This window comes from Ceratosolen solmsi, unplaced genomic scaffold, assembly GCF_000503995.2.
Source record: "Ceratosolen solmsi marchali unplaced genomic scaffold, CerSol_1.0 scaffold30, whole genome shotgun sequence".
NCBI classification, from domain to species: domain Eukaryota; kingdom Metazoa; phylum Arthropoda; class Insecta; order Hymenoptera; family Agaonidae; genus Ceratosolen; species Ceratosolen solmsi.
In genome coordinates, this window is record NW_011948421.1 from 8,241,015 (window position 1) to 8,257,773 (window position 16,759).

Below are 16,759 nucleotides of genomic sequence, written 5' to 3' on the forward strand. Positions count from 1 at the left end.
TGTACTATGCGGATATAATATTAAATAAGATCAAAGTATCTCTTAGTAATGCTCTCATTCGGTGTTTACTATAAATATTTATATGTATTTTTGATGTGTACATATAAATTTTTAATTTATTTACTGAAAAAGACAATTATACTTTTATTACCATATAATATTTTACTATATATAAAGATATTACATTTGAATGATTACAATAAACGTTTTGTATTATAGTTTTAAAATTTTTTTCAATATACTTTAATAAATGTTATAATACTATATCTGCTTTAATTTCAATTTAATTAGTTTATCATTTTCAATAATCTCTTAAACTATACACCAAATAAAATATGACATAACATAAAATTATTGTGTTTCATATATATTAATAAATTTAACTTTCAATACTATATAATAATACGATATATTTAATAATAAGACGTAAACAAAAATTTTAAACCTTTTTAATAGAATTATGTATACGTAATTAAAAAATATAAAAAAATATTTAATAAATTTCAATCTGGTACAGTACAACATATACTATATTATATTTATTATATATATTAGCCTACCAGTGATAATGCAATGAAATAAAATTATATTTCAAATGCTTCAGAGAATTAATTTATAAATTGAGTTAGGTAATTTTTGTTATTCAACTAAATATTTAAAATAAATTTTGATTATTTTCGTTGTTCAAAATTATTATTTCCTTAGGCTCAATATATTTTAATAATAATTAACGGTTTTAGATAAGTGTTTGTATGCTTTTGATATGTTATGATTAGTATGATACTACTTTTAGTACTACTAGGAATTAAAGTTTCACATTTAAGCATATAATTTTTCTTATTAATATCTAATTAATAATCATATAATATCCCTTCGAGTAAGATTTTTTATCGCGATTTTATTATTTTCATGTTTTAGTTTTATCTATTTTTTATATAAATATTTGATTTCGATCTTAATTTGTTATTTAACTCTAATATCCACATACAAGTTTTTAAAGAAAACTATGAAAATGTATTTTTTTCTCATACAATGAAGCTCAGGTGTTTATTACATACATAGTTTTTCATTGAATATCATGAAAACAATAACATTCCAGATAAGTATAAGATACTGAGCGAATAACATACAATACCAAGAAATTGATGTATAGTCGTAAGAATGTCGATGCTTCATGTTGCTTTTGACATTGACGAAACCTTCACCATGCATATATCTGTTGTATGTTATTGAGGTTATTTCCCTAGAGGCGCTATTTCAGGCTTGTCACATGTTGCACATAAGTATGTTCAAACAACGTGTGTGCGAATCGCTCATGCGAATACTTCATTTCTTGTTCGTCTCATTTTTTTAAATTTTGATTTGTGATAATGTTTCGTAAATAATTATGTTTATAACGAAGTGCTTGAATATATCTTTCCGTATTTCAAAAGTCATTGCTACTTGTTAACATTACTAAAAACCGAATTTATGGACAAAATTTTTGTTATAATATTTTATATATTTGTTATAACAATATATTTGTTATGGATTCTGTGTTATGAATACAATATTTTAATAACTTTTAATCTTTATAGTATACTATGAATATTTTGATCATTTCATGGTAATTTTTTTAATAACTCAAATATTTGCTATAAACATTTATAAAAAAATTAATAAAATAAAAATCGCCAATGTATTTTAAACAACTTATATGTATGCTTAGTTTAATAATGCATTTTTAAGTGAGTATTTTTCTATATATAATATAAAAACTATTCGATATACAAGATTTTTTAAAAAATATATTGGTTTTCTTGAATAAAACTCAAATTTAAATTATTACTCACTCTTAAATGATATAAATTACATTATTCATAAGTTTAAAATAATATCGCACATAAAACAGTTTTATTTAAATATTTGCAACTTCATTGTCTCGTGATGCTGTAAATACATGAAATATGTTATTTAATAGAACATAAGAATTAAAAAAAAATAAATAAAATTGATTTCACACAATAATAAACATTCTATAATAAAATTAATTTAATATTAAATATTTATATAATATTATACATATACGTAATTGTACGATATTGTTAAAAATAAGTTTATAATAGTTTCTTATCTTGTTACATTTCAAATATACAATGTATAAGCTTAATTAATATTTTCTTATCCACAAGAGTTAAGCTATCCAAATCATACATTCAATTAAATAACAAATTGGCATTTTATTTAGATCAATCATTAACTTTCGATAACAATAATAAATCTGTATAAATTATTAGTGATATTTATTCATTGAACAATATAAATAGTTGTTTTGATATCTAAGTAATTAGAAATCGATATAAGAAATTTATACTTATATATTTACCTATTATTAAAATAATGATAATTAAAAATTCTATAGTTCACTTTACAACGAATAATTTATGAATGCTTAGAATTACTTAAATTATTTGTCCTCAATGGCAATGATGCATGGCTTTGTATCATCTCACATCGGGAAGTAAAACTAGTATCTCTGCGGAATAGATACTATTTCTTAATGTATACGTATGTAATTCGAATGCCTCAGATTGTAAGAAATAAATAAGTGTAGCAATGAAAATAATCTACAAACTATTAATATAAAAAAAAAAAATCGATTTGGAAGAAATTTATGAAAATTCTGAAGAATTTTGTGTTATAAATAAATTGATCATTATTTATGTATACCCAATAGGTTATAAGATTTAATTTAAATATAAAAATGTTCGTACTACTCTGTACGTAAAACTAAGATAATAAAATGATCACTATTTTATTAAATCTTGTCATTTATTTAATAATCATGAATTTTTTCAGTGAAAATTAAAAATAACGCGAAGTCGGAATTGCTTATATTTACAAATGAATAAGGGTAATGTTTATTTGAGATTTAATGATAACGACTTGTAAGAAAAATAAATTTGAAAAGAAATTTAAAAAGAAAATTAATGATATTTTGAATTTTTGAAGAGTTCAGTAAACTTATGTACATATAATATATTTAAAATATAATAAGTAATGTTAATACTTTAAAATTAATTTAGTTTTTAGTGTATTTCCATTATTATTGATGAATACCGATAAAACTAATAAGTAAGAGGATTGCCTTAAATGTGCGTTATAAAGTAATCTAATTTTATTATAATGTATACAAAATAAATGAAAATCAACAAGCACGGTACCAGTAAAAGAAACAGGAACAACAGAGAACTTTATTTTGTACTAAAGTATTCATAAACTATAAAAATATTGTTGAAATTGGAATAGAAAATTATTTTTGAACCTCATTCAATTCGAATATCTCCACAGGAATGAATATTAAAAATGAGTGTAGCCAAGTGTCAAGCGTTATTTCTTGGCCTATTATTTAGTAGTAGCAATAATTTATCAAAGAAACTTGTACGGAACATGCTATAGAAGTACATGTTTATTTCCGTTTATATTATTTGAACATAATACGAAGAACAATAAATAAATATAAACGCTTATAAGGTCATAAAATCAATCAATATAGTAAAAAAGTTACGATAATTTTTTATATATTAAAAATATAACATATATGTTGACTAATTTTATAAAAATAAAATTTCAACGTTTTCATTATTTTTAATTATAAATGAATTAAGTTTTTGTACAAAGCATTAATTTTTTAAGAATGAAATATTTATATTGAGATATGAATTTTTTAATTAATTATATTATTCACGAGAAAAATAAAGTTTATATTTAATAGAGATGTTGCCTATAAATCGAGATTTTATTACCGAATTAATTGGTATATTCAAAATTCGTTATAAAACGTATTCATTTTTTTGTGTGTTCACATTAAAGCGTGAAATAAACGTTTTAATTTTTAATTTCAATAAAAATAACGTTATTTCGATTATAGCTAATACTAACAAATTTAATTTTCTATTCAATCAATTTAATATGATTGTGATAACTAACAATCGTTCTTATTGGCTTGGGATCATTTTTATTCACACGAGATTAAAAAAATTATCGTGTAACGGTCACGTATATTTAGTTATTTATTCATTACGCTCTTTTGTTTTGATACGCAATAAAATATTTATGTCTAATCGATTTACAAAGCAGAATGTCTTAATCCGGTAGCGATTTTTTAAATTTATTGCCTATTTTATTTGTTTTAATTTTCAGATAAGAAATTAATTAATCTTCCATATTAAATCTCTTTACATATTTGTTAAACTAAGTAAAAATAAAATATAAACTTTTATTCGTATATATATATATATATATATATATATATATATTTGTTCAATTCCTTTTATAAATTTTTTAATAAAGTTTATTATTAATTTATTAAGAATAAATAATTATTTTCTATAATAGTTCTTTCATATTAATATATTTCTCCATTGTATTACAAATTTAAATTAAATTATTAATGTATCGTATAATCGTGAGATGCTATATTTTTAACGCGATAAATCTATATACCTGAAAAATAACAAATTTTTATAATATAATATATCTAATAATTATTTATTACACAATTTAAATTTTTTAAAATAGGTAATTAGTATACTAAATTAAATGATAGTATTTATATTTATTACGTTCAACTATTATAAAATAAATATATATAATAGAAAATTATTTATAATAAACAGAAAGTGTAATGAAAAAGTTATATCAAGTGTTGCATTTAAATATTATCGTTTCAAAAATTGTATAAGATTTTTAGTACAATATATTTCTTATTGAAATATTAAAATAAACTTAATAAAATATCTTAAACTTAATAAATAATCAATACAATTGAACAATAAATTGAACAAATAAACTTAATCATTCATGAAAATATTGTACAGATTTTTGATTAATTAATATAAACCTACAATTAATTTAACATAAGTTGAAATATTGTATAATTATTAATATTTATGATGCACTTTTTGTATCTTTAAAATTAATTATTTAATATAATTTTACTCGAAAAATTACATTTGTCTCTAAAAAATATTTAATCTATAAAACATGCTTTCAAAGTATTACTAGACGAACTATTTAATAATGTTGTGAATGACACATCTGCAAAGTTTTATAAAAAGTTTTAGCTAGTGTAATAACTGACATTTGTAAAAATGAAAATATCTTGGTTTGAATAAGATTTTTCTATTTTTAAGCATTAACAAAATTATTATACATTATATGTTTAAATTTAGAATCAAGATGGTAAACATTAAATTATTCTTTCTAAAAAGTTACAAATTTCAATTCTATTTAAACACATATATTTATAAATATACAATGAAAACTAATTCATCATATTTAATATTTATTATTATATAAATGATACTCTAAATGAGTAATATCTTAATTAATATTTGAATTCATTATTGCTTATTGCAGTAAACTAAGAATTACAGTAATTCCAGTTTTAAAAACTATTCATTACTGTTTAATTAAGTGATTACACTACATGAAACTATCAGCAGAATATTAATTATTCATTCTGTTAGTTTATTTTCTGAACAATTTTCATTATTAGACTATTTTATTATAAAAAAATTATAATTTATTTTATAAATACAAGTTAACTATATTTAATAAAGACAAAATAACAAATAAAAAAAACGTGTATAAAAATAATTAAATTTATTTATTATAAAAATATTAGTGTTATTAATTTTATTTTTTTATAATTAAAAATAAATATTTTATAACTATATTAAATATAAATGTATTAATAATTTAATTGAAATAAAAATTCAATTATTAAATTTTTTAAATTAGATTAATTTAGATTTTATTTACTTATAATCTCTAATTTTTACAGAATTAAAGATTGGAATTAATCTCACATAAATATGATTCATATTAATTATTAAATTTTATTATTAAAGTAATAAATAATATTTTTCATTTCTATTTATGATTTTTTTTTTGAAGATGGAATATAATAATATTTAAAAAATGCTAATGATATATAATTTACAAATAGTTTTTAGTGTTTTTTTTTGTATTATGCAATTACTAATAGCTTTACAACTTTGTAACACATATTCTTATAAAGTTTATTATTTTCTTTCGGACAAGTGCAATGTCGGCGTTCAGGAAAGAAAGAATATATCTTAGTGAGAAGGTTTTGTATTATCCTGGTATTCCAATTGACATTTGTCAATGGCAGGATCGTAAATCTGTGACGTGTTTTTGAACATTCTGTTGCATGCGTTCTCAATTTTTTTGGCATTCTGTTCGCTATTCGTTAATCCGCTACTAGTGCAACTGTTTTGCTAAAAAAATAAATCATTAAAGACAAGTAAAATAATAAAATGCAGAACTGAAGTTTTTTAGTGCTTTGATCTTATTTTTCTTTTAAATTATATATAGATATATATATATTTGTGCTGTTGTTTTACTTTCTTTTTGTTATTTGGTCAATAGAGAACCCTTATCATGTTAAGAAATAATGTAGACATACGATGTGTATCAAAATAATTAAGAATTTTAATGTTTGCGTACACTATAACGGTAGAAAAGTGAAGATTACATAATTTAATCTCTATATTTACTGACAACGATATTTTTAATTGATAGTTTAGTTTTCCATATATATATATATCTTGAGTAAGGCAGAGAAAAGGACAAAAACGTAAATAAAAAGAGTTAGAAACTGCATATGTAATTCGAATGCTAATTACACATCAGCTACTCCATATAAAAAGCATGTTTTGTTATTTTTCTTTTTATTCTTCTTTATTTCCTTATTATCCTTTTTACTCACTTTTTGATTTAAAAATGTGTCGTTCACACATATTGAAAACTATTCATTTTTGATGCTACTTAGCCTTTATTTTTTATTTTCTTCATTTATTTTCTTTATTTATTAATAGTATATTTTTAAACACTTTCAATAAAGAGTTTTTTTATCATTTTCTTATTTTTTTACCTATTAAATTAATAAAAAAGTATAATTACATAAAAATGTAATAAGTTATAGTTCTTAATTAATTATAACTTATTACAAATTTTAATATAATATGTAATTTATACAGTGCATAAATATATAAACTTCGTTAATATAATTTAGTTGTAATTAAATTATATAAATCAAATTGATATTTGAATGATAAATGCGTAAAAAAGTGTAAGATAGATTGAAAAATTAAAAAATTTTAAAAATATTTTGTTTTTAAAGTAGAATTAAAATTTATGATATACTTAAGAACATGTTTTAAATACAAATTTATATTTATTTTAATATTTTTGATGAATAACAATAACTGTTACCGTAATTACTGTCACATACTTCCATTATGCTAAGAAAAATTATTGTGCCTAATAAATTTATTAATGCTGTAGGAAATTTAAGGTCAATGTCCAACGATATTTACACAGCCGGGTTGTACGTATATCGTTCGATTAAAACTTTTGATCTATGTTTTTTTTATGAGCACTCACACACGTTTATAAAAGTGGATGCACAAGTCAAGATATTTAATGGGAGATTCCAGTAAATTTCGATTTTCGGGCGATGGGGCGTTGATTGGAAGACTTGCGAACTATAATTGCTTCTGTTGTTTTTTATGGCGCCTTTGCTTTCTCTGTTTTCAAAAATATATACATCTGTTAAAGATGTTAAAGGTCAAATTTAATTAATTTTTATGTATTACATTCAAAATATTTTTGTTTGGGTAAAATATTCTTAATTATTTTATAAACACTTAATTATTTTATAAACACTTAATTATTTTATAACGACTAAACACTAAAAAATATACAGTATTTTAAATTCCCTCTTAAACATCAATATTTTGAGTATAAAAATACTGATTGAAAAATTTGAAAAATACTGATAAAATATATAAAAATAAGAAACTTAGAAAATTTGAAAATAGGACTGAGTCTATCTTTCTAGAAAGTGTATTCATAAATTTGACATAAAAAAATTCTTTATAGATTAAATTCATGATTATCACAATTTATATATCATAAGTCATTCGATTTTAAATATTTTCTAGCGATATGTAATCATTCTATAGTATAAGTAATGATGTAGTTTTTATACCATAATACTCCCATATTTTTGATAACATAGTTTTGGTTAATTTCTCATTTCATGATTTTTTTCAATATTTTTAATATGATTTTTGATATACTATATATTGATGATTTGCATGTAGCTATACTATTGCTTTACAAAATTTATTAAAATATATTATCATTTATTCATTTATAATAACATTTAATTCTTTATAGATTTTAATAATTTTAAATTATTGGAAAATAAAATGAATAATTTTCTTTATTGTCATAATTTTAATTCACTTTAAAGAAATATCTTTTCAACGGTTGATTAGTAATTATGTATTTTATTAGAAAATTACTAAAATAAAATTTTATACCTGTATGTTAACTGGTTCATGATTTTCATTTCAACAATCAAAATTAATTTCAAATTAAAATTAACATTTGAAACTTACTATTCGAAATTAAAAATTATTCGATCAAATTTATATAATAAAATAATAAATGTATTAATTCAATACGCTAATGTAAATTTTCGAAACAAAATTTTTAAATCAGACAAATAAAAACCAAAAAATATAAGAAAATAAAATACTTTAATTTGATTATTACAAAATTAGTTTATTAGTGTAGAGTGGATTTTTCATCATAAAAATTAATAAAAATAACTAAAAATAAAAAAATTTATTATATATAAAAAACAAACTTTTTTAACTAATAAAAAACATCTTGCATTTAAATAAATAGATATATTCAAAACTGATATCAAGGTTGTGAGCGATGTGAAGATAAAAAGAAAAAATATTTTTTCATCTACTTTTAATTTTTTATCTTATTCTCTTCTTCATTCTTCCGTCTCGTTTTGTTTATTTGTTCATTTATCCCTTTTTTTCGCCTTATTCATTTCTTTCTTGTTGAGATGGGAGAGATGTGCCGGCATAACCGATAAATAACAACGGCAACAAGCCTGTCAGACCCTTGTTAAACCTTGCACCCTACACATAATAACAAGTTTATACATATATGATGGTAGTACATACATAAGCATATTGACGATTATCCTGAATGGTCATATAACTAGGGCTAAGGGAAGAGAAAACGAGGATGGAGGAACTCAAAAGCTATGCGCTATCTTTATATTAATTCTCTTTTTTCATTCTGATACCTTTCCAATGTATGATAATACTTTTTGTCGTATATTGAAATGCTATTTAAAATCAATATAAGTATGTTTATAGTATAATTTTAAAGCTTTAAATACTAAGAAAATGTTATAGGGGTCAAAGAAAATAAATAAAAATGTCTACTGGCTGTCGCATATTGTTTGCACGCTCGCAAATTTACGTTTCAAATATAGAATGTTCAAAACTAACTCATTAGTATTTTGATGAACGTGAACTAGAAAATCACTTTTCACTCTTTTAAGAGAGACTGAGAGAGAGGAAGAGAAAGAAAGAGAGAGAGAGCGAGAGAGAGAGAGAGAGAGCGAGAGAGAAAGAGAAAGAGAGAGAGAGAGAGAGAGAGAGAGAGAAGAGTTCCATTTCCAATATAATATTGTCTTGACATTAAGATAAAGATTTTAATTTTTTTAACTTTAAATTTATTAAGTAAAGTATTTGTTTTAATTTGACTTTAAAGATAAATTTCAAAAAAACGTTAACTATGTCTATATACAATGTGATATATTAATATGTTAATGGATAAGTGGAGAAATAACATTATAATACAACAATATTTTTATTAGAACTTAGTAATAAAATGAAAATTTAATGAAAAATAAACAATGTAAAATTGATATTTTATATATAATAATAATAATTTTCACAATAATATGAGTAATAAAATTATTAATATTAAGAATAGATTATTTATATTATTGTATATTTAAAATATAATATAAAATAATCTTTTTTTAAGAGTGTACAATTTTCACATGCATTCTATAATCATTTTTTAGAAATTCTTAACTAAAAGCTAAATAATGCTAAATAAAAAAAATAAAATTTAAATAATGATACTCCATAATGAAAGGCCGAGAAATTTTGTTTAAACATAAATTTATTAGATATAAATTATATCATATTGAAAATTTAAAATTCTTGTTTGTATAAATAATTTTTAGTTTGTCAGATAAATATATTATTTGATCAAAGTAAACAAATTTTAATTTTGTTGAAAAATACAAATATTTATAAGATTGTAATAATTGCGTTTTTGTATATTATATAATTAATACAAGTTTTAAGAATAACGAATTATTTAAAATTAGACATAGTTTAGCTGAATTTTAGATACAATTTTATTATTTTAGAAACAATATTATTTTTATGTAATTTCAAGAATTAAAACTATAGTATGATAATTTCCTGTTACAAGTAAAATAAAAATATCAAAATTTGAGAAATTAGATTACTGTTACAAAAATTAGATAAAAAAGGGTAAAATTAAAATTTTTGTATACATTCAACAAAATAGTATATTTGTTTTAAACAAATTTATCTTCTATTAAATATTTATAATAGTTTAATGATATCTAAAATTAATTAATTTTTAATAGAAATTTTTGTATTGCCTACATAATAATAGTAGTATCATAATGTAAAAACACATCATTTTATAACTTATTTTATTCAAGGCGTAACTAAACATTTGCAATATACTAATTAATAATACTTAATATATCAATTATTAAGATCAATTTAGAATTGCATTATTTACTACTAGTACTTATTATTACTATTAATAAAACAGTTATTATTTTAATAATTTTGATTGATTGTTATCAAGCAATCTCAAAATAATCGTTGAATTTCTAATTCTTTACGAGCAGTTATTATTATATTATATATAAAAATATTATTATTACATTAATATTAATATTATATTATTTTATTAATTATATTAATATTAATATAAGATTAATATTATATATAAAAATCTATTGCAATATCACTCACTTATAAAAAGAAGATTATATAAGTAAGATTTATAGTAAAAAAGAAGAATAATGACAAACAAATAAAATCAATCTTAAAATATGAATGGAAGTGCAGTTTAGATAGTTGGGGTTCAAATTTAGACTAGATTTTTAGCCACAAACTTACATACAAGTATATATCATACCAATGGTCGACCTTCCCATTAAATAGAAAGCACGATGAATAATTGAGCGAAACCCATATTAGACTTTTTCACTTTTTACGAGTAAGACATATGGCAAACTTATGAGCTGCCAATGAATGGCGATGTGGCTACATCTGTAGCACTTACGTGACTTCATGTAAATGCCCTGGAAATACGTCGATCTGTAATATTAAAAAAAAATCGCGATTCTACTTCTATATTAATAGCCAACTATGAATTGATTTCGATTAATATATGATATGTAGAATTATTAGTATGTGACGTATAATTATCATCATGATTAAGAATAATATTTGAGATTGTAAAATTTTATATTTATAAAAATTTTTTATATTTGTTATATAATTGTTTTATAGTTGTTATATATATTTAAATTCATATTTTAATTTAAATTCGTGATGTATAAGTATAATTCTGAATTCTTATATTTTATAGATTTGTATATATTCATCGATGTAATGGTGATGCATACAAGAGATGATTCGCGGTGTTCTAAGCAACTTTATTCTTTAATTATTATTTACTTCAAAACTTTACAGTAAAATTGTAACTACAAACATAAAAAACTATTTTTTTGTTCTAGGTTTATATCAGATTATTCAATTATTATTTTAAATAAATAGATAAAATTAAATAATACTATTTATTACTTGATTAATTAATTTTTTATTAAAAAAAATACATTATCAGTTAAAAAATAATCTTTAGAAGTCTTTTTTGGATTTTGAAAATCAATTTTTTAATTTAAATTTAAACATTGTAAAAACTATATTTAAAAATATTTTAAAACTATATTTATACAAATACTTAATGATATACCAACAATATTCTTAATATTTATCGTTTTATGAATTGTTATGGTTTTGAAAACATACAAATAATTATATGATATACATACAATGTGAGTACTTCATTCAAATAAGGAAGGTAATATATAAATGAAAATGAAAAATCAATATTTGTGCTAGATAGTAGAAAATATTTTATTTTATACAATTGCATACAAACTAAGTTTATGAAGACTTGTTGTAAATATTTAGCATAATGCATAAAAAAAATTAAAAACCATGTTTTATGATTTTATTCAATGTCAAATTTATAATAGAATTTGTAAATTATACAATTAGTAATTAAAATAAATAATAATAAATTTATAATATAATTCTATTATATGATTTTAATTAAAAAATTATTAGTAAGAATAATAATATTTCATGAAAAATAAGAAAAAATGAAAATATAAATATTCAAGCATTAAAAAATAATTGTTGAAAAAATAATCGAAAATGTCAACACTAAATAGAGTATGCGAGTAGCTACTCAAACTGTCTTTATAAATCAATCACCCTTTTAATATAATCGATAACACATGTTAGTATATTCTACCAAAAGAAATTTGGCGTTTACTCTTTAATCTTTTCCATTTACTCACTTTCTGCCTAACTTTCTTTTAATTATTTTCCGTTCCATCTCATAATAACCATTATCTAAGCGAAACGAAAACTAATGTTAAACAAAATTAAAATATTTGCGTTTTTACACCTTTGTTTTTTACATCTATTAAGAAGACTTAGTTCAAGATAACAAAATATAAATCTTAACCTTCAAAATCATTGAGGTTGATACTAAAGTGATAATAAATGGAATTTAAAGGGCTGATTATTTAATTGAAAGTCAGTTAAATAAAAATAAAAAGTCGATTATAAAAATAACTTTAAGAATACTACAAAGTTGCAAAATACAGTTAATTAATAACTATATATAAATAACTGAAGTTACTCAGATTTACTCTCAATTAAAAGTATGCAATGATACTTTTAGTAATCTGTAATTCTTTAATTATAGTTAATATATAAGTTAATAAATATTATTAAGAATTTTATTCTTATTGATATAAAAAATTTGATTAATTATTTTACTTAGATACATGATTATATATTTATTATGTTTATTATATATTATATTTATTATATATTTATTATATATGATTATATATATATATATATATATATATATATATATATATATATATTACGATTATATATATGATTATATAACAGTATATATTTTATTTATTATTTTATGATTTTTATGAAGAAAGTCTTGATGACAGTAATAAAAATAATTATTTTAAATGTAAATAAATATCATAATAAAAAGAACAGTAAAAAAAATTTTATTTCAAATTAAGTTTTTATATAAAAATTATGTTAATATCATTATTTATAGTATATCATTATGTATAGTAGAAGTATACACAATATTTATTTAATTAAATCATTTAATTAAATTATTGTTATTTAATAATTCTAATAATATAATTTTTAAATTTAAATACAGTATTGCAAACAAAATCATTTAAGAATTTTATAAAATATTTTTAATTTAATATGATTTTTAAGATTATACATATCAATTTTATTATTTTAATAATATAATTTAAAAATTCTAGTATTGTATTATTTCAATATTTTTATCTTGAATAAATTTTTTATCTAAGCAATAAAATTGTTTTTTTCACGAACATAAATTTTATGTAGTAATCGTTTAAAATGTTATTTATACAATATTTAAAATTTATCGTAAGGTAAATCAGAAACAATTTATTGTCCTTGATTTTTTACATAATAATTAAATATCTAAGGCTTTATAATAACCACACAATTAAAATGAAGCAGAAGTTCTTTAAAAGTTATATTGCATAATCAACTTATAAAAATTTTTTTTATTAAAATTTATTTTATTTCTATTTAAATTTAAAGATTCTTATTTATCTTATTGATAAAATTATAAAATTATCAATATCTCCATTATTTCAGCACTACAGATATTTTAATATCATTCAGAAAAAAAGTTTTATATTTGTAATATATAAATTAAACAATTTTTTAAATAATTTTTTAATAATTTAAAATTAAATTTTACTTTTAAATTTTTAAAATATTAATAAATTAAGAATTTTCTTTTCTTTATAAGGGTTTTTTGTATCCTTAGTTGCTTAATTCATGGAATTTCGAAAGATAATATCGCAATTGTGTAGAAGGATACGACGAGCCTCTTCTTGGACCGTACAAGTTATAAGAAAGATAGACATGAACGAGCGGTTGTTCAATCCTTTCATCTGCTTATTTGGTGATATTTAGTTACGTGACTAAATTACGAAAGACTGTTTTTTAATGAATAATTTGGTATATGTTACTTCCATTTTTCTTGGGCGAATTGTGTATATGGTAGATGTTGATGATTATCAACTTCTGATGTGTAAAGGAATTCCACAGGGTAATAAATGTATCTACATACAGAAAAAGCAATGTAACTTACATGGATTCTGTTAGGTACATTCACTTCAATTTCTATTAATGCCTCTGTCAATAAGTGAAACCCCACTTTGAGCTTTTTTGAAATTATTTGGTGATTATTTAAATATAAATTTTAAAGAGTTGTATGAAATTTGTTTGTATGAAATAGATTCCTTCTCTAGCTTCTATAATATTTCAAGATTAGTCTATTTTAGTTATATTTTTGAAAGTTTATGTAATTTGTAAATTTCTTTGAACATGAAAGTTTGATATCCAAAGTATATAAATAGCAAAAAAATTCGTGATAATACGTTATTATGCTTCTATCAGATTTCCACTATTATTTTAATAAGTTAATTATTATAAATAATTTTAATTATTCAATTGCTCAAACGTTATTAGAGAGAATAAATAATAATAACTAGAAGTCTTATGTATTGAAATTAGTAAAAAAATATTTGTACTTAATATAATGAACTTTTATATACATAACTGAAACATATTACTTACTGAATTATCAGTTTAGGTATTACTGTTAATAGATATATGCAATCAATTAAATGTTATATAATTTTATGGATATCGATGTAATTTAGTTCATTATCCCTTATTTATATATTATAATTTAAATTTAAATTCCTTTCGTCACAATAAATATTCAAATTAAATTGATCTTTTATAGCAGGTATATAATTGTATTGTTATTATAATTAATTATAAATTAAGAAATATTTTAATCGTTTTAATGAACCAATATAAATTTTATGACAACGAATGATTGAAACCTTAACCGTTTAATACGCATTAATCAAGTCCTATATTTTTTAATTTTACTTGTATCATTATGAAATAATTATAATAAAAAATTTTATTTAAATTTAAAAAATTCAATTATTCGGCATTATGCATAAATATATTAATATAATAATTCTATATAAGTATTATAAATAAATAAATAACTATATATATCTATATATATATATATATATATATATATATATTATATGTTGAATAAGATCAACTTAGAGAAATTACATATAAATATAATTTACATTATGATATTCAAAGTATAATGTCATTGTTATTTTTTAATTATCATGACTGCATACAAATTATAATTATAAGTTGAAACAATTCGTTTTTTATTTACATTTTTTATTCACGTACTTGGATATATCCTTCGTTTATATTTATATTATTAATAACTTGCTTTATTATCCCGTTTAATAATTTTGATTCTAAATATTTGTATGTTCATACAAAAAAAAAAATTTTTTTACATGTTTGTAATGTACTGGTTTATTTCTAATTCACTTAAACAAGCTCAAGCTTTTGAAAATTAACTTTATGATCCTTCCATTCAAACATTTACCGTTATTTATCCTTAAGATAGTATCATGATAATATTTGTTAACAGACAGTTTAACGTTTTATTTTAAATTACAATTTTTGCTTCTTATTTTTTTTTAATTTTAAGTATACAATAGCAAATAACTTAAATATATTGAATAAATTTAATGAAATTTATATTTCAATACGGACAAATTATTTGCGCGGATAATTTTGAGTGTAATAAAATAAAAAAACGAATTTTGAATCGTAATTTCTTCACAAAAATTATACAAAATATAATTTAATATAATTTTTAATTTTTATCTTCAAATTTATTTAAAAATAAGCCATTTTAAAACATTTTAATTGTCATTAACTTTTATAAGAAATATATATTTTTTATTAGAATAAAAATCAATATTAAATTAGGTAGGAAAAAATTACTATTTTATATGAAAGATTAAGAATAAGTTAGTAATAATTAGAACAATTTTTTGAGATTTTTGTATAAGTATATAAATATTAGTTTTCATGAATTTGATGCTTACAAAATAAATTAATGTATAAACTTTAATTACATAAATTAGTATACTTAGTGTTAAATTTATTTTATTTATATTCTATATTTGTTCTTCATAATTTTTATATCTGTAAATAGAAACAACAATATTATTATTTTGTTTATATTATTTATTAAAGAATGAATTTCAATGATTGTTAAGCAGTGGATATAATTGAGAATAAACTTATTTGCAATTAAAAAGAAACTTTATTCAAAATTATTTAGACTTCAATTTAATTAATATTATTCATATTATTAATGCAATTATTTAAGATATTTAAATATAAATAATTTATAAAAAAATATATATGTTAATACATTATATTGTATAATTATATACATACCTGTACAAGTAACGTTAGTATAATACAGAATAATAGAAAAGCTGATAAAATAAAACTGA